Below are 19,048 nucleotides of genomic sequence, written 5' to 3'. Positions count from 1 at the left end.
CAGTCACCTCGGCCAAGAAAAACTGAGAACAATGGCAGCCCTAACAAGCCTCATGATCCGTTTTTGCGCAGGCGAAGACAGCTGGTTAGCCCATAGAAGCACCAGCGACCCAAGAACATCTGAAGTCAGGGATGGCAATGGAAAACCACGACGCAAAAAAAACAAGCATCGAAATAAAGAAGGTAGCCCAGATAATACGGCGGTAAACGCCGGATTCAGGGGCTCTCGACCAGGTCAGCGGAAAAAGCCTTTTAAAGGCAGCAGAGAAGGACCATCTGGCCTAAACAAGATTCTTGACAAACTTTGTCAGATTCATGGCACCCCCGACAAACCTGCAAATCACACCCATAGAGAATGTTGGGTCTTCAAGCAGGCCGGTAAGCTAAATGCCGAACACAAAGGGGAAGAGACACCAGGTAAAGACGAGGACGAACCTCGCCAGCAAAGCACCGGAGGACAGAAAAAATCCCCACCAGAGGTTAAAACGGTAAACATGATCCATGTGACGAAGAGGAGAAGCAAACATGCACTCCGAGACACACGCGCCATAGAGCCCGTCACCCCTAGGTTCAACCCCTGGTTGGCCTACCCGACCACTTTTGATCGCGGGGATCACGCGACAAGCATCCGGCATGAAGGATTGGCGGCCTTGGTGTTAGACCCAATAATAAATGGGTACCATTTCACACGAGTCCTCATGGACGGTGACAATGGTCTAAATCTGATATATCAGGACACAGTCCGCAAAATGGGGATAGACCCGACACAAATAAGCCACAGTAATACTACCTTCAAGGGAGTAATACCAGGCCAAGAGGCCCGCTGTACGGGCTCTCTACTGCTAGAGGTTGTATTCGGTTCTCCCGATAACTTCTGAAGCGAAAGGTCAACTTTCCACGTCGCTCCATTCCGAAGTGGCTATCAAGCACTACTCAGAAGAACGACTTTCGCTCGTTTTAATGCAATACCGCATTATGCTTTTCTCAAGCTTAAGATGCCCGGTCCACGTGGCATCATCACAGTTAGCGCAAATACTGAACGTTTTTTACGTACGGAGGAGGGTGCGGCGGCTTTAATAGCCACGAACTAAACGGCCTCACCAACCAGAAAAATGACTGGTCGTCAAGACCACGGACACGGTTAGACGAGTCCGGTGCTCCACTACATATACATGAGATTGGCCTGATGATCAAACCCTCCTAGACAGTACCAGGGGCTTCCCGCGCGTAATCAGGGCCAGCCCGGCTCAACTTGACTTATCTTGAATTTGGATAGTTCATTGATAATAACCAATTCTTGTTTTGGAACGGCAACTTTCACCTAAGTTCTTCCCTTTTACAGATGACAATCGTGCTACACCCGTCCAGGATATGGCACAACGGAGACACAGGCACAGACGTGCAACAGGGACCTGCCCAAAGGTTTCTTTTTAGATTAAGACCCTGCATAAACCTTTTTTACTGTCTCTTGTTGCTCACATCCTCTAGATACTACACACAACCGAGAAGGATGCTGACATTATTGGCATGTGGCCACGTCAGGATATTGCACGTACCTGGACACACGGGGTTTATTATTAAGGGCATTGTTCAGCCCGATATATGTTATAAACACCGAACACCTTAGGGAGTGTTCGGCGTCACGAGTTTGGCCTGAAGGAAATATGCCCTAGAGGCAATAATAAAGTTATTATTTATTTCCTTATAATCATGATAAATGTTTATTATTCATTCTAGAATTGTATTAACCGGAAACATAATACATGTGTGAATACATAGACAAACAAAGTGTCACTAGTATGCCTCTACTTGACTAGCTCGTTAATCAAAGATGGTTATGTTTCCTAACCATGAACAATGAGTTGTTATTTGATTAACGGGATCACATCATTAAGAGAATGATCTGATTGACAAGACCCATTCCATTAGCTTAGCACCCGATCGTTTAGTATGTTGCTATTGCTTTCATCATGACTTATACATGTTCCTATAACTATGAGATTATGCAACTCCCGTTTACCGGAGGAACACTTTGGGTACTACCAAACGTCACAACGTAACTGGGTGATTATAAAGGAGTACTACAGGTGTCTCCAAAGGTACATGTTGGGTTGGCGTATTTCGAGATTAGGTTTTGTCACTCCGATTGTCGGAGAGGTATCTCTGGGCCCTCTCGGTAATGCACATCACATAAGCCTTGCAAGCATTGCAACTAATGAGTTAGTTGCGAGATGATGTATTACAGAACGAGTAAAGAGACTTGCCGGTAAAGAGATTGAACTAGGTATTGGATACCGACAATCGAATCTCGGGCAAGTAACATACCGATGACAAAGGGAACAACGTATGTTGTTATGCGGTCTGGCCGATAAAGATCTTCGTAGAATACATAGGAGCCAATATGGGCATCCAGGTCCCGCTATTGGTTATTGACCGGAGACGTGTCTCGGTCATGTCTACATTGTTCTCGAACCCGTAGGGTCCGCACGCTTAAGGTTACGATGACAGTTATATTATGAGTTTATGCATTTTGATGTACCGAAGGTTGTTCGGAGTCCCGGATGTGATCACGGACATGACGAGGAGTCTCGAAATGGTCGAGGCGTAAAGATTGATATATTGGAAGCCTATGTTTGGATATCGGAAGTGTTCCGGGTAAAATCGGGATTTTACCGGAGTACCGGGAAGGTTACCGGAACCCCCCGGGAGCTAAATGGGCCATGATGGGCCTTAGTGGAAAAGAGAAGAGGCAGCCCTACATGGGCTGTGCGCCTCCCCCTTCCCCTAGTCCTATTAGGACTAGGAGAGGTGGCCGGCCCCCTCTCTCTCTTTCCCCCCTCCGCGAATCCTATTCCAACTAGGATTGGGGAGAGGGGAATCCTACTCCCACAGGGAGTAGGACTCTCCTGGCGCGCCACACCTTGGCCGGCCAGCCTCCCCCCTATAGTCCTTTATATACTGAGGCAGAGGCACCCTAGAATCCACAAGTTGATCCACGTGATCTATTCCTTAGCCGTGTGCGGTGCCCCCAGCCACCATATTCCTCGATAATACTGTAGCGGAGTTTAGGCGAAGCCCTGCTGCTGTAGTGAACCAAGATCGTCACCACGCCGTCGTGCTGACGGAACTCTTCCCCGACACTTTGCTGGATCGGAGTCCGGGGATCGTCATCGAGCTGAACGTGTGCTCGAACTCGGAGGTGCCGTAGTTTCGGTACTTGATCGGTTGGATCGTGAAGACGAACGACTACTTCCTCTACGTTGCGTCAACGCTTCTGCAGTCGGTCTGCGTGGGTATGTAGACAACACTCTCCCCTCTCGTTGCTATGCATCACATGATCTTGCGTGTGCGTAGGAAATATTTTGAAATTACTACGAAACCCAACAGTGGCATCCGAGCCTAGGTTATTTATGTTGATGTTATATGCACGAGTAGAACACAAGTGAGTTGTGGGCAATATAAGTCATACTGCCTACCAGCATGTCATACTTTGGTTCGGCGGTATTGTTGGACGAGACGACCCGGACCAACATTACGCGTACGCTTACGCGAGACCGGTTCCCCCGACGTGCTTTGCACACAGGTGGCTTGCGGGCGACTGTCTCTCCAACTTTAGCTGAACCGAGTGTGGCTACGCCCGGTCCTTGCGAAGGTTAAAACGGAGTCTATTTGACAAACTATCGTTGTGGTTTTGATGCGTAGGTGAGATTGGTTCTTGCTTAAGCCCGTAGCAGCCACGTAAAACTTGCAACAACAAAGTAGAGGACGTCTAACTTGTTTTTGCAGGGCATGTTGTGATGTGATATGGTCAAGGCATGATGCTAAATTTTATTGTATGAGATGATCATGTTTTGTAACCAAGTTATCGGCAACTGGCAGGAGCCATATGGTTGTCGCTTTATTGTATGCAATGCAATCGCGATGTAATGCTTTACTTTATTACTAAGCGGTAGTGATAGTCGTGGAAGCATAAGATTGGCGAGACGACAATGATGCTACGATGGAGATCAAGGTGTCGCGCCGGTGACGATGGTGATCACGATGGTGCTTCGAAGATGGAGATCACAAGCACAAGATGATGATGGCCATATCATATCACTTATATTGATTGCATGTGATGTTTATCTTTTATGCATCTTATATTGCTTTGATTGACGGTAGCATTATAAGATGATCTCTCACTAAATTATCAAGAAGTGTTCTCCCTGAGTATGCACCGTTGCCAAAGTTCGTCGTGCCCAGACACCACGTGATGATCGGGCGTGATAAGCTCTACGTCCATCTACAACGGGTGCAAGCCAGTTTTTGCACACGCAGAATACTCAGGTTAAACTTGACGAGCCTAGCATATGCAGATATGGCCTCGGAACACGGAGACCGAAAGGTCGAGCGTGAATCATATAGTAGATATGATCAACATAACGATGTTCACCATTGAAAACTACTCCATCTCACGTGATGATCGGTTATGGTTTAGTTGATTTGGATCACGTGATCACTTAGAAGATTAGAGGGATGTCTATCTAAGTGGGAGTTCTTAAGTAATATGATTAATTGAACTTAAATTTATCATGAACTTAGTCCCTGATAGTATCTTGCTTGTTTATGTTGATTGTAGATAGATGGCTCGTGCTGTTGTTCCGTTGAATTTTAATGCGTTCCTTGAGAAAGCAAAGTTGAAAGATGATGGTAGCAATTACACGGACTGGGTCCGTAACTTGAGGATTATCCTCATTGCTGCACAGAAGAATTACGTCCTGGAAGCACCGCTGGGTGCCAGGCCTGCTGCTGGAGCAACACCAGATGTTATGAACGTCTGGCAGAGCAAAGCTGATGACTACTCGATAGTTCAGTGTGCCATGCTTTACGGCTTAGAATCGGGACTTCAACGACGTTTTGAACGTCATGGAGCATATGAGATGTTCCAGGAGTTGAAGTTAATATTTCAAGCAAATGCCCGGATTGAGAGATATGAAATGTCCAATAAGTTCTATAGCTGCAAGATGGAGGAGAATAGTTCTGTCAGTGAGCATATACTCAAAATGTCTGGGTATAATAATCACTTGATTCAATTGGGAGTTAATCTTCCGGATGATTGCGTCATTGACAGAATTCTCCAATCACTGCCACCAAGCTACAAGAGCTTCGTAATGAACTATAATATGCAAGGGATGAACAAGACTATTCCCGAGCTCTTCGCAATGCTGAAAGCTGCGGAGGTAGAAATCAAGAAGGAGCATCAAGTGTTGATGGTTAACAAGACCACTAGTTTCAAGAAAAAGGGCAAAGGAAAGAAGAAGGGGAACTTCAAGAAGAACAGCAAGCAAGTTGCTGCTCAGGAGAAGAAACCCAAGTCTGGACCTAAGCCTGAAACTGAGTGCTTCTACTACAAGCAGACTGGTCACTGGAAGCAGAACTGCCCCAAGTATTTGGCGGATAAGAAGGATGGCAAGGTGAACAAAGGTATATGTGATATACATGTTATTGATGTGTACCTTACTAGAGCTCACAGTAGCACCTGGGTATTTGATACTGGTTCTGTTGCTAATATTTGCAACTCGAAACAGGGACTACGGAATAAGCGGGCACTGGCAAAGGACGAGGTGACGATGCGCGTAGGAAACGGTTCCAAAGTCGATGTGATCGCGGTCGGCATGCTACCTCTACATCTACCTTCGGGATTAATATTAGACCTAAATAATTGTTATTTGGTGCCAGCGTTGAGCATGAACATTATATCTGGATCTTGTTTGATGCGAGACGGTTATTCATTTAAATCAGAGAATAATGGTTGTTCTATTTATATGAGTAATATCTTTTATGGTCATGCACCTTTGAAGAGTGGTCTATTTTTGATGAATCTTGATAGTAGTGATACACATATTCATAATGTTGAAGCCAAAAGATGCAGAGTTAATAATGAAAGTGCAACTTATTTGTGGCACTATCGTTTAGGTCATATCGGTGTAAAACGCATGAAGAAACTCCATACTGATGGACTTTTGGAACCACTTGATTATGAATCACTTGGTACTTGCGAACCGTGCCTCATGGGCAAGATGACTAAAACACCATTCTCCGGTACTATGGAGAGAGCAACAGATTTGTTGGAAATCATACATACCGATGTATGTGGTTCGATGAATATTGAGGCTCGTGGCGGATATCGTTATTTTCTCACCTTCACAGATGACTTAAGCAGATATGGGTATATCTACTTAATGGAACATAAGTCTGAAACATTTGAAAAGTTCAAAGAATTTCAGAGTGAAGTTGAAAATCATCATAACAAGAAAATAAAGTTTCTACGATCTGATCGTGGAGGAGAATATTTGAGTTACGAGTTTGGTGTACATTTGAAAAATTGTGGAATAGTTTCGCAACTCACGCCACCCGAAACACCACAGCGTAATGGTGTGTCCGAACGTCGTAATCGTACTTTACTAGATATGGTGCGATCTACGATGTCTCTTACTAATTTACCGCTATCGTTTTGGGGATACGCTTTAGAGACGACCGCATTCACGTTAAATAGGGCACCATCAAAATCCGTTGAGACGACGCCTTATGAACTATGGTTTGGCAAGAAACCAAAGTTGTCGTTTCTTAAAGTTTGGGGCTGCGATGCTTATGTGAAAAAGCTTCAACCTGATAAGCTCGAACCCAAATCGGAGAAATGTGTCTTCATAGGATACCCAAAGGAGACTGTTGGGTACACCTTCTATCACAGATCCGAAGGCAAGACATTCGTTGCTAAGAATGGATCCTTTCTAGAGAAGGAGTTTCTCTCGAAAGAAGTGAGTGGGAGGAAAGTAGAACTTGACGAGGTAACTGTACCTGCTCCTTTATTGGAAAGTAGTACATCACAGAAAACTGTTTCTGTGACACCTACACCAATAAGTGAGGAAGCTAATGATGATGGTCATGAAACTTCAGATCAAGATACTACTGAACCTCGTAGATCAACCAGAGTAAGATCCGCGCCAGAGTGGTACGGTAATCCTGTTCTGGAAATCATGCTACTAGATCATGATGAACCTACGAACTATGAAGAAGCGATGGTGAGCCCAGATTCCGCAAAGTGGCTTGAAGCCATGAAATCTGAGATGGGATCCATGTATGAGAACAAAGTATGGACTTTGGTTGACTTGCCCGATGATCGGCAAGCAATTGAGAATAAATGGATCTTTAAGAAGAAGACTGATGCTGATGGTAATGTTACTGTCTACAAAGCTCGAGTTGTCGCGAAAGGTTTTCGGCAAGTTCAAGGGATTGACTACGATGAGACCTTCTCACCCGTAGCGATGCTTAAGTCCGTCTGAATCATGTTAGCAATTGCCTCATTTTATGATTATGAAATTTGGCAAATGGATGTCAAAACTGCATTCCTGAATGGATTTTTGGAAGAAGAGTTGTATATGATGCAACCAGAAGGTTTTGTCGATCCAAAAGGAGCTAACAAAGTGTGCAAGCTCCAGCGATCCATTTATGGACTGGTGCAAGCCTCTCGGAGTTGGAATAAACGCTTTGATAGTGTGATCAAAGCATTTGGTTTTATACAGACTTTCGGAGAAGCCTGTATTTACAAGAAAGTGAGTGGGAGCTCTGTAGCATTTCTGATATTATATGTGGATGACATATTACTAATTGGAAATGATATAGAATTTCTGGATAGCATAAAGGGATACTTGAATAAGAGTTTTTCAATGAAAGACCTCGGTGAAGCTGCTTACATATTAGGCATAAAGATCTATAGAGATAGATCAAAACGCTTAATTGGACTTTCACAAACAACATACCTTGACAAAAAATTTGAAGAAGTTCAAAATGGATCAAGCAAAGAAAGGATTCTTGCCTGTGTCACAAGGTGTGAAATTGAGTAAGACTCAATGCCCGACCACTGTAGAAGATAGAGAGAATATGAAAGATGTTCCCTATGCATCAGCCATAGGATCTATCATGTATGCAATGCTGTGTACCAGACCCGATGTGTGCCTTGCTATAAGTCTAGCAGGGAGGTACCAAAGTAATCTAGGAGTGGATCACTGGACAGCGGTCTAGAACATCCTGAAATACCTGAAAAGGACTAAGGATATGTTTCTCGTATATGGAGGTGACAAAGAGCTCATCGTAAAAGGTTACGTTGATGCAAGATTTGACAGTGATCCGGACGATTCTAAATCGCAAACCGGATACGTGTTTACATTAAACGGTGGAGCTGTCAGTTGGTGCAGTTCTAAACAAAGCGTCGTAGCGGGATCTACATGTGAAGCGGAGTACATAGCTGCTTCGGAAGCAGCGAACGAAGGAGTCTGGATGAAGGAGTTCATATCCGATCTAGGTGTCATAGCTAGTGCATCGGGTCCAAAGAAAATCTTTTGTGACAATACTGGTGCAATTGCCTTGGCAAAGGAATCCAGATTTCACAAGAGAACCAAGCACATCAAGAGACGCTTCAATTCCATCTGGGATCTAGTCCAGGTGGGAGACATAGAGATTTGCAAGATACATACGGATCTGAATGTTGCAGACCCATTGACTAAGCCTCTTCCACGAGCAAAACATGATCAGCACCAAGGCTCCATGGGTGTTAGAAACATTATGGTGTAATCTAGATTATTGACTCTAGTGCAAGTGGGAGACTGAAGGAAATATGCCCTAGAGGCAATAATAAAGTTATTATTTATTTCCTTATAATCACGATAAATGTTTATTATTCATGCTAGAATTGTATTAACCGGAAACATAATACATGTGTGAATACATAGACAAACAAAGTGTCACTAGTATGCCTCTATTTGACTAGCTCGTTAATCAAAGATGGTTATGTTTCCTAACCATGAACAATGAGTTGTTATTTGATTAACAGGATCACATCATTAAGAGAATGATCTGATTGACATGACCCATTCCATTAGCTTAGCACCCGATCGTTTAGTATGTTGCTATTGCTTTCATCATGACTTATACATGTTCCTATAACTATGAGATTGTGCAACTCCCATTTACCGGAGGAACACTTTGGGTACTACCAAACGTCACAACATAACTGGGTGATTATAAAGGAGTACTACAGGTGTCTCCAAAGGTACATGTTGGGTTGGCGTATTTCGAGATTAGGTTTTGTCACTCCGATTGTCGGAGAGGTATCTCTGGGCCCTCTCGATAATGCACATCACATAAGCCTTGCAAGCATTGCAACTAATGAGTTAGTTGCGAGATGATGTATTACAGAACGAGTAAAGAGACTTGCCGGTAATGAGATTGAACTAGGTATTGGATACCGACGATCGAATCTCGGGCAAGTAACATACCGATGACAAAGGGAACAACGTATGTTGTTATGCGGTCTGGCCGATAAAGATCTTCGTAGAATACGTAGGAGCCAATATGGGCATCCAGGTCCCGCTATTGGTTTTTGACCGGAGACGTGTCTCGGTCATGTCTACATTGTTCTCGAACCCGTAGGGTCCGCACGCTTAAGGTTACGATGACAGTTATATTATGAGTTTATACATTTTGATGTATCGAAGGTTGTTCGGAGTCCCGGATGTGATCACGGACATGACGAGGAGTCTCGAAATGGTCGAGACGTAAAGATTGATATATTGGAAGCCTATGTTTGGATATCGGAAGTGTTTCGGGTAAAATCGGGATTTTACCGGAGTACCGGGAAGGTTACCGGAACCCCCCGGGAGCTAAATGGGCCATGATGGGCCTTAGTGGAAAAGAGAAGAGGGAGCCCTACATGGGCTGCGTGCCTCCCCCTTCCCCTAGTCCTATTAGGACTAGGAGAGGTGGCCGGCCCCCTCTCTCTCTTTTCCCTCTCCGCGAATCCTATTCCAACTAGGATTGGGGGGGGGGGGAATCCTACTCCCAAAGGGAGTAGGACTCTCCTGGCGCGCCACACCTTGGCCGGCCAGCCTCCCCCCTATAGTCCTTTATATACTGAGGCAGAGGCACCCTAGAACACACAAGTTGATCCACGTGATCTATTCCTTAGCCGTGTGCGGTGCCCCCAGCCACCATATTCCTCGATAATACTGTAGCGGAGTTTAGGCGAAGCCCTGCTGCTGTAGTGCATCAAGATCGTCACCACGCCGTCGTGCTGATGGAACTCTTCCCCGACACTTTGCTGGATCGGAGTCCGGGGATCGTCATCGAGCTGAACGTGTGCTCGAACTCGGAGGTGCCGTAGTTTCGGTACTTGATCGGTTGGATCGTGAAGACGAACGACTACTTCCTCTACGTTGCGTCAACGCTTCCGTAGTCGGTCTGCGTGGGTACGTAGACAACACTCTCCCCTCTCGTTGCTATGCATCACATGATCTTGCGTGTCCGTAGGAAATTTTTTGAAATTACTACGAAACCCAACATGGCCCTATATGTATCAGCTCCGAATCATGTCTTTGGTCAAATATTGGGTTTGCTTGGCTCCCACGTTTTGGTACCTTACATTCCGCTATATCGGAAAGTAGCACTGGGAGAACTACTGCGATTGTGCCCTGGTTCATCCGTATGAGCACCTCAGTAGAGAAAGCCTAAAACTGACTGTCATGATATAGCGAGAGACTGGTCAACCACTCGATGACTTAGCGGAATCTTCGGGATTCCTCCACATTAACGAAGGGCCGTTTCCCGTTCATGTACGTACGCGCCCCGTATTCGAACTAGCGCAGAAGTACCAGGGGCTATATATTAGCCCCACCGTCAAACTCCTATGGCTAAGTGAAAGTGTTAAAGCAATATAGTCTGATTGCCTCGTTCGCTGCGCTACCACCTCCTTAATGGACCAAGACGTTGGATCAAGTGTGAACACGCATTTTTTCTTGCGAACACCCCCGCATTATGTGCGTGGGGGCGGAAGCCGACGAATGCAAACTTTCAGGTTATATACATAAACGGCCGCACAGGAGGCATCATAATACTTTCGGGTAAAAGTACAAACACAGCCTTGATAACTCAATAAAACATTGTTTTTACAATGGGAGTACATGTCACTAGAACATAATATTCTTCGAGCACTGAGCCTCTATCGAACGAGCGCCTTCAAGAACTTCTTCAAAGTAGTGCTCGGCAGCCACTCGGCCTATGGCCGAACCCTGTGTGGCAATAGTGGTGGCCTCCATCTCTGCCCAGTATGTCTTGACATGGGCAAAGGCCATTCGCGCAACCTCTATGCACGCCGATCTCTTTATAGCATTGATGTGCAGCACAACACCAAGGAATTGTTGCACTAAACTAAAGTAGCTATTCGGCCTTGGCCCTCCCGGCCACAGATGATCCACAACAGACCTCATGGAAAGTTCGGGCAACCTATGGAGCTCGGCCCACTCGGCCATTCGCTCATTCAACAGCAGCGGACGGGCTGGAGCATCAAACTGTGACCAGAACAGCTTTTCCACTTCGTGATCTTTTTGATCCTTGAAGTACTCGGCCGCATCAGCAGCACTTGCAGCCAAATCCACGTAGGCGTCCGCAGAACTCCATAGTCGGTCAAGAGGAGCATACTTCGGATCTCCGAACTTAGTCCGCAACAAGAAGGGCTACCCAGACACGATATCCGCAGCTTGATGCAGCTCCTCCTTCATCGCTCTAATTTTGGAGCGGGCTTCCTTGGCAGCTACCAGGGCCTTCTCCAGGTCCGTCGCCCTCGCTCAGCTTTCTTTTTCAAGAAGTTGGTAACGGTCAGCGGCATCTTTCAACTCTACAGCCATTTTGGCTATTCTTTCTTTGCTCTGGCAATGCGCGGCCTGTTCGACCCTCAACTCTTTGACCGCCTTTAGAGCGGCCACATTGATACTCCTTGCTTGTTCCTTGGCTCGGGCAAGCTCCGCCCGAAGGGTCTCCATGGTGGCAGCTCCATCTGCAGTGACAACATATTAAGGATACTGGCATCATGCTCCTCTTATTATGTGACGATCACCAGATAAATCACTTACCCCGTGCCTCGTCAAGCCCCTGGTTGAGAAGCACGATATCGACATCGGCTGCATCAAGTTGCCGCTTTAGCTCGGTAAACCCATCAGTCCGGCTAGCCAACGGAGCCTCAGCCACTTGCACATAAAGGAAGTTGGGTTATTACCTAGGACTATGATCCTCGGTATGCCGCCGTTCTCGACAACAACCAAAGTCTCAGGGGCTACTATCTGCATAGGGCACACATAACATGTGCGGTACTATCAAAAACATACACTATTTCACGTACCTCAAAGCCTTTCAACAGACTCATAAAAGCTTCATGCAATCCGCTTTCAGCGAACGAAATCCTTTCAATTACCGTACCCATTAGTGTACGATGCGCTTTGAGACAGCCGCTTTCCCCAGAAGATCCTTCAGTGCGTCCAACCGCACATGGTACGGTTTCGGACTCATGCTGTCGCTCTCCTTAGGAGCCGGATACTGAGGATTCCGGGTAGCCAAGGGGTTATCCTTTGGCCTTGGCGGATCAGGAGATACCCTCCGCGACGACACTTTAGGGTCGCCCGCCTCATGAGGCGGGGTGTCAGGGGGAGGCATTTCGCTCTCCATCATCTCCGGAAGAAGATCCCCCGAAGACGAACTCTGTCGAGAAGGGCTACGATCCGGACTACAATTTATAAGCATCGGTTATTGTCTTCGGAAGTAAGGTAGGATATTTTCACTATTAAGTACTTTTTGATTACTTACATCTCGGTAGAGGGCTGATCCCCACGTGGACATTGTGCGGCAAGAATACCCCCCGAGGCAGGTCCCTCTGGCGAAGATTTCTTCTCCCGTTTGGAAACCTTAGTTTCCGGATCTTCAGAGGTAGTCCTCTTCCTTCCCCGGGGAGAGAGAATGTCAGATTCTTTCCCTTCACGGAGGCGCTCATCCCCTCGGTTGGGACGAGTAGCGAGTGAGGCCCGCTTTCAGCTTCTTACCCCCCCTTCATCTTCCTTTGAGGGCACCTGATAAGGCACCGGCTCAAGCATTTTGTCTAGTACCGGATCGTCCAAGCCCTTAAGAAGGGGGCCCGAACACCTGATCATCTTCGCCTTTGTTATCCAGTCCCGCTCAAAGAGCGACTCTTTAGAATGATGTCATGATAAATAAAAGGACAGCGTGTTCGGCCATGGGATTACTTACTTGGGTATCAGGGCGGTTGCAGCTCAAACCCACATCCTCGGTGGTGTCCGGACACTCTATTTGGGGTCCGAAGAATGATTTGTACATCTCCTCGAGCGTCATGCCGAGGAAGTGCTAAATAGCTCGCAGTCCTTCCGGGTTGAATTCCCACATACGGAGGGGCCGACGTTTGCAAGGCTGGACTCAACGAACCAGCATAACTTGCATTACCATAACCAGGCTGAAGTCTCTCTCAAAGAGATATCAGATACGGCTCTGCAATATTGGCACATCCTTTGCCGGGCCCTAGCTTAGCCCCCGGCTGATCCATGACATCAGTTGCGGTGGGGGCCCGAGCGAAAGGTAAGGTATCGGTGTCAAAACCGGCGGATCTCGGGTAGGGGGTCCCGAACTGTGCGTCTAGGCGGATGGTAACAGGTGACGGGGGACATGATGTTTTTACCCAGGTTCAGGCCCTCTCGATGGAGGTAAAACCCTACTCCTGCTTGATTGATCTTGATGATATGAGTATTACAAGAGTTGATCTACCACGAGATCGAAGAGGCTAAACCCTAGAAGCTAGCCTATGGTATGATTATGTGTTGTTGGTCCTACAGACTAAACCCTCCGGTTTATATAGACACTAGAGGGGTCTAGGGTTACACAGAGTCAATTACAAGGAAGGAGACGTACATATCCGTATTGCCAAGCTTGCCTTCCACGCCAAGGAGAGTCCCATCCGGACACGGGACGAAGTCTTCAATCTTGTATCTTCATAGTCCAACAGTCCGGCCAAAGGATATAGTCCGGCTGTCCGGATACCCCCCTAATCCAGGACTCCCTTAGTAGCCCCTGAACCAGGCTTCAATGACGATGATTCCGGCGCGCAGATTGTCTTCGACATTGCAAGGCGGGTTCCTCCTCCGAATACTTCATAGAAGATTTTGAACACGAGGATCATGTCCGGCTCTGCAAAACAAGTTCCACATACCACCGTAGAGAGAATAATATTTCCAAAAATCTAATTTGCTGACGTACCCCGTAGTGTGACATCACACCATAGCCAGGTCTTTATTCGAATCGTTTTTCATAACCCATCTCAGCGTGTTTCGCGAGGCGGTTTCCTTGGAACGTCTTGTCGTAGCAGAGATCGTGCCCCCTTTATTACGGGATTCTCATCAATACGGACGTGGGTAACCCAACCGTGCCTATTGGTAGGACTCCTAGATCTTAGGCAAGTCCCAAACGGCCATGAGGAGGACGCTTGATATTCACCCTGTTTATAAAGGGGACAAGGCTTTTTCTTTTTTCCCTCTTGTGCTCAATCAAATCCTCCCCCTACCTTGAGTTCTAACACCCAAAACTCAGGTCAGGTGCTTCGGACCTTCAACTATGTCCGGATCCAACCTTCAAGGTCGGTAGATGCCTTCCTCCGTCATGGAGGAGGACATCAAGAGGTTGAGAGAGGCCAGATATCTGACCGCTGAAATTTCGCATCGGCTGCCAACCCGAGGGCAGGTCGTCCCTACTCCCGAACCCAACGAGAGCGCCGTGTTCATCTCCCAATTCCTCCGAGGACTAGGCCTCGCTCTGGATCCCTTTGTTAGGGGTCTTATGTTCTATTATGGGCTAGATTTTTATGATCTAGCCCCGGATTCCCTTCTTCACATGTCATCATTTATTGTCGTATGTGAGGCCTTCCTCCGTATCACCCCTCATTTCGGCATGTGGCTCAAGACCTTCGATGTGAAGCCGGAGATGATCGAGGGGAAGCACGTAGCTTGCGGAGGCGCTTTAGTAAGCAAAATTGTTGACGCTCCATCGCCTGAGGGTAGCTTCGTAGAGGTGTCCGGATTGTGGCAGCGGGAGTGGTTCTACATCACAGCTCCCCGAAGTGCCAAGTGGGTAGCTGCCCCTACCTTTCGCTCAGGCCCCCCACCACAACGGACGTCATGGATCAGCAGGGGGCTGAGTTGGGGTCCAGCCAAGGACGTGCCAATACTGCAAAGCCGTATACGAGACCTCTTTGAGAGAGATTTCAGTCTGATTATGGTAGTGCAAGTTATGCTAGTTCATCGAGTCCAGCCTTGCAAACGCCGGCCCCTTCGCATGTGGGAATTCAACCGAGAAGGACCGCGAGCTATTCAACACTTCCTTGGCATGACGCCCAAGGAGATGTACAAATTGTTCTTCGGACCACAAATAATGTGTCCGGACATCACTGAGGATGCAGGTCTGAGCTGCAATCGTCCGGATACCCAAGTAAGTAGCCCCGCATCCGAACACACTGTGCGTTTATTTATCGCAACGTTGCCCTAAAAAAGCCGCTCTTTGACCAGGATTGGATAGCAAAGGCAAAGTTGATCAGGTGTTCGGCCCCCCTCCCTGAGACCTCACCAAATCCCGTGCTAACCAGGATGTTGGAGATCGCGCCTTATCAAGCGCCCTCAGGAGAAGATAAAGGGGGGAACAAGAAGGCTAGCGCCTCCGCGAAGGAGGTTAACCGGGGAAGAGGAACTGAAACTTCCTCTCCCTAGGGAAGGAAGAGAACCGCCTTTGAGGACCTGGAGACAATGGTCTCCAAACGGGGGAAGAAAACTTCGCCGAAGGGTCCTGCCCTGGGGGATACCCCGGCCGCACTATGCCCTCAAGGGGATCAGCCCTCCACCGAGCTGTAAGTAAAAGGGTACTTAATAATGAAAATATCTCGCTTTACTTCTGAGGAAAATAATCGAAGCATTTATCTTGCAGTTCGGATCTTAGCCCTTCTCAGCAGAGCTCATCTTTAGGGGATCTTCTTCCAGAGATGATGGAGAGCGAAAACGCCCCCCTGCCATACCGCCTCACGAGGCGGGCGACCCCGAGGTGTCGTCGCGGAGGGTTTCTCCTGACCCGGCAAGGCCAAAAGGTAATCCTATGGCAACCCGAAGTCCTCAGTATCTGGCTCTTGAAGAGAGCAATCGAAAGAGTCTGGCACCGTCTGGTGTGCAGTCGGACGTACTGAGGGATCTGCTAGAGCAAGCGGCTATCTCAGAAGAGCACCGCACGTTGATGGGTACGGTGATTGAAAGGATTTCGTCCGCCGAAAGCGGGTTGCATGAAGCCTTTATGAGTCTACTGACGGGTTTTGAGGTACACGAAATGATGTACATTTTTGACAGTACCACACATTTTTAGATGTGCCCTGTGTAGATAGTAGCCCCTGAGACTCTGGTTGTCGTCGAAAACGGCGGCAAAAAGAGGATCATAGTCCTAGGTAATAACCAGAACGCCTTTATGTGCAGGTGAATGAAGCTCCAGTGGCTAGCCGGACTGATGGGTTTGCCGAACTAAGGCGGCAACTGGATGCGGCAAATGCCGACATCGCGCTTGTTAACAAGCGGCTTGACGAGGCACAGGGTAAGTGATTTTTCTGGTGATTGTCACATAATAAGAGCAGCATGATGTCAGTATCTTTAATATGTTGTGACTGCAGATGGAGCTGCCACCGTGGAGACCCTTCGGGCGGAGCTTGCCCGAGCCAAGGAGCAAGCAAGGAGTAGTAATGCGGCTGCTTTAAAGGCGGCCGAAGAGTTAAGGGCCGAACAGGCCGCGCATTGCGAGAGTAAAGAAAAAATAGCCAAGATGGCTGTAGAGTTAAAACCTGCTACTGACCGGTACCAGCTTCTGGAAAAAGAAAACCGGGTGAAGGTGACGGACCTGGAAAAGGCCCGGGTGGCTGCCAAGGAAGCCCGCTCCAAAATTAGAGCGACGAAGGAGGAGCTGCATCAAGATGCGGATATTGTATCTGGGAAGCCCTTCTTGTTGCAGACTAAGTTCGGGGATCCGAAGTATGCACCTCTGGACCGACGATGGAGTTCTGCGGACGCCTATGTGGATTTGGCTGCAAGTGTTGCTGATGCGGCCTAGTACTTCAAGGATCGGAAAGATCACGAAGTGGAAAAACTGTTTTGGTCACAGTTTCATGATCCAGCCCATCCGCTGCTGTTGAATGAGCAAATGGCCGAGTGGGCCGAGCTCCATAGATTATCCGGACTTGCCATGAGGTCCATTGTGGATCATCTGTGGCCCGGAGGGCCAAGGCCGAATAGCTACTTTAGCTTAGTGCAACAATTCCTTGGTGCTGTGCCACACATCAATGCTGTAAAGAGGTCGGCGTGCATAGAAGGCTCGTGGATGGCCCTTGCTCGTGTCAAAACATACTAGGCGGAGATGGATGCCACCATTGTTGCGGCACAGGGTTCGGCCATAGGCCGAGTGGCTGCCGAGCACTACTTTGAAGAAGTTCTTGAAGGCGCTCGTTCGATAGAGGCTCAGTGCTCGAAGAATATTATGTTTGAGTGACATGTATTCCCATTGTAAAAACAATGTTTTATTGAGTTTATCAAGGCTGTATTTATACTTTTGCCCGAAAGTACTATGATGCCTCCTGTGCGGCCGTTTATGTATATATGTATATAACCTGAAAGATGGCAGTCGTCGGCTTCAGCCCCCACGCATATAATGCGGGGGTGCTCACAGAAGATGCATGTTCACACTTCATCCAATGTCTTGGTCCATTAAGGAGGTGATAGCGCAACGAACTAGGCAATCGGACTATAATGCTTTAACACTTTCACTTAGCCAGAGGAGTTTGACAGGGGGGCTACTATATAGCCCCTGGTGGCTCCGTGCTCATCCGAATTCGGGGTGCGTACATGCCTGGCCAGGAAATGGCCCTTCGTTAAGGCGGAGGAATCCCGAAGATTCCGCTAGGTGATCGAGTGGTTGACCAGTCTCACGCTATATCATGACAGTCAGTTTTCGTCTTTCTCTACTGAGGTGCTCGTCCGGATGAACCAGGGCACAATCGCAGTAGTTCTCCTGGTGCCGCCTTAGCCGATAGAGCGGAACGTAAGGCAGCAAAACACAGGAGCTGGGCAAACCCAACATTTGACCAAAGAATGATTCGAAGCTAATGCATATAAGGCCAAACTCGCGACGCCGAACACTCCCTAAGGTATTCGGTCTTTATGATGTAAACTGGGCTAAACAGTGCCCTTTGTAATAAGCCCATGGTGTCCAAGTACGTGCAATATTCTGACGTGGCCACATGCCACTACGTCAGCATCCTTCTCAGTTGTACTGAGAATCCGGGGGATGTGTATCAACAAGAGACATTAAAAAAGGTTTACGCAGGGTCTTAATCTAAAAATAATCCTTGGAACGGGTCCCTGCTACACGTCTGCGCTTGTTTCTTCGTTGTGCCGTATCCTGGACGGGTGTACCACGATGGTCATCTCTAAAAGAGAGGAACTTAGTTGAAAAGTTGTTGTGCAAAAGGTAGGTTATACTAAATAAACCATGTACAGTTCAAGATGAGTAAAGTTGAGCCTAATTGTCACTTGTTTACACGCGTTGAGCCCCTTGTATTGTTATAGGGGTATAGCCATCAAACCTGTATCAATTATATATAGCTACACCGAACTCGTCTAACCGTGTCCGTGGTCTTAACGACCTGTCAGATGCTTTAGTTGGTGAGGCCATCTAGTGTGCGGCTGCCAAGGCAGCCGCACGGTCTTCCGCGCGCACGGAGTGCTCAATATTTCCATTTACTGTAATGATGCCACGTGGACCGGGCATCTTAAGCATGAGAGAAGCGTAATGTGGTATTGCGTTAAAGCGAGTGAAAGCTTCGCGTCCGAGTAGTGCTTGATAGCCACTTTGGAACGGAGCGACGTGGAAGGTTAACTTTCCGCTGCGGAAGTTATCGGTAAAGCCGAATATAACCTCTAGTAGCTGGGAGCCTGTGCAATGGGCTTCTGGGCCTGGCGTTACTCCTTTAAAGGTAGTATTGCTATGGATGATTTTTGTTGGGTCTATCCCCATTTTGCGGACTGTGTCCTGATATATCAGGTTTAAACTATTGCCGCCGTCCATCGGGACTCGTGTGAAGTGGTATCCGTCAATTATCGGGTCTAACA

Source organism: Triticum urartu, chromosome 1A (genome assembly GCF_056163025.1).
Source record: "Triticum urartu cultivar PI428250 chromosome 1A, HENAU_Tu73, whole genome shotgun sequence".
Taxonomy (NCBI): domain Eukaryota; kingdom Viridiplantae; phylum Streptophyta; class Magnoliopsida; order Poales; family Poaceae; genus Triticum; species Triticum urartu.
The sequence above is the reverse complement of the archived record's forward strand: the minus strand, read 5'-3'. Positions refer to the sequence as shown.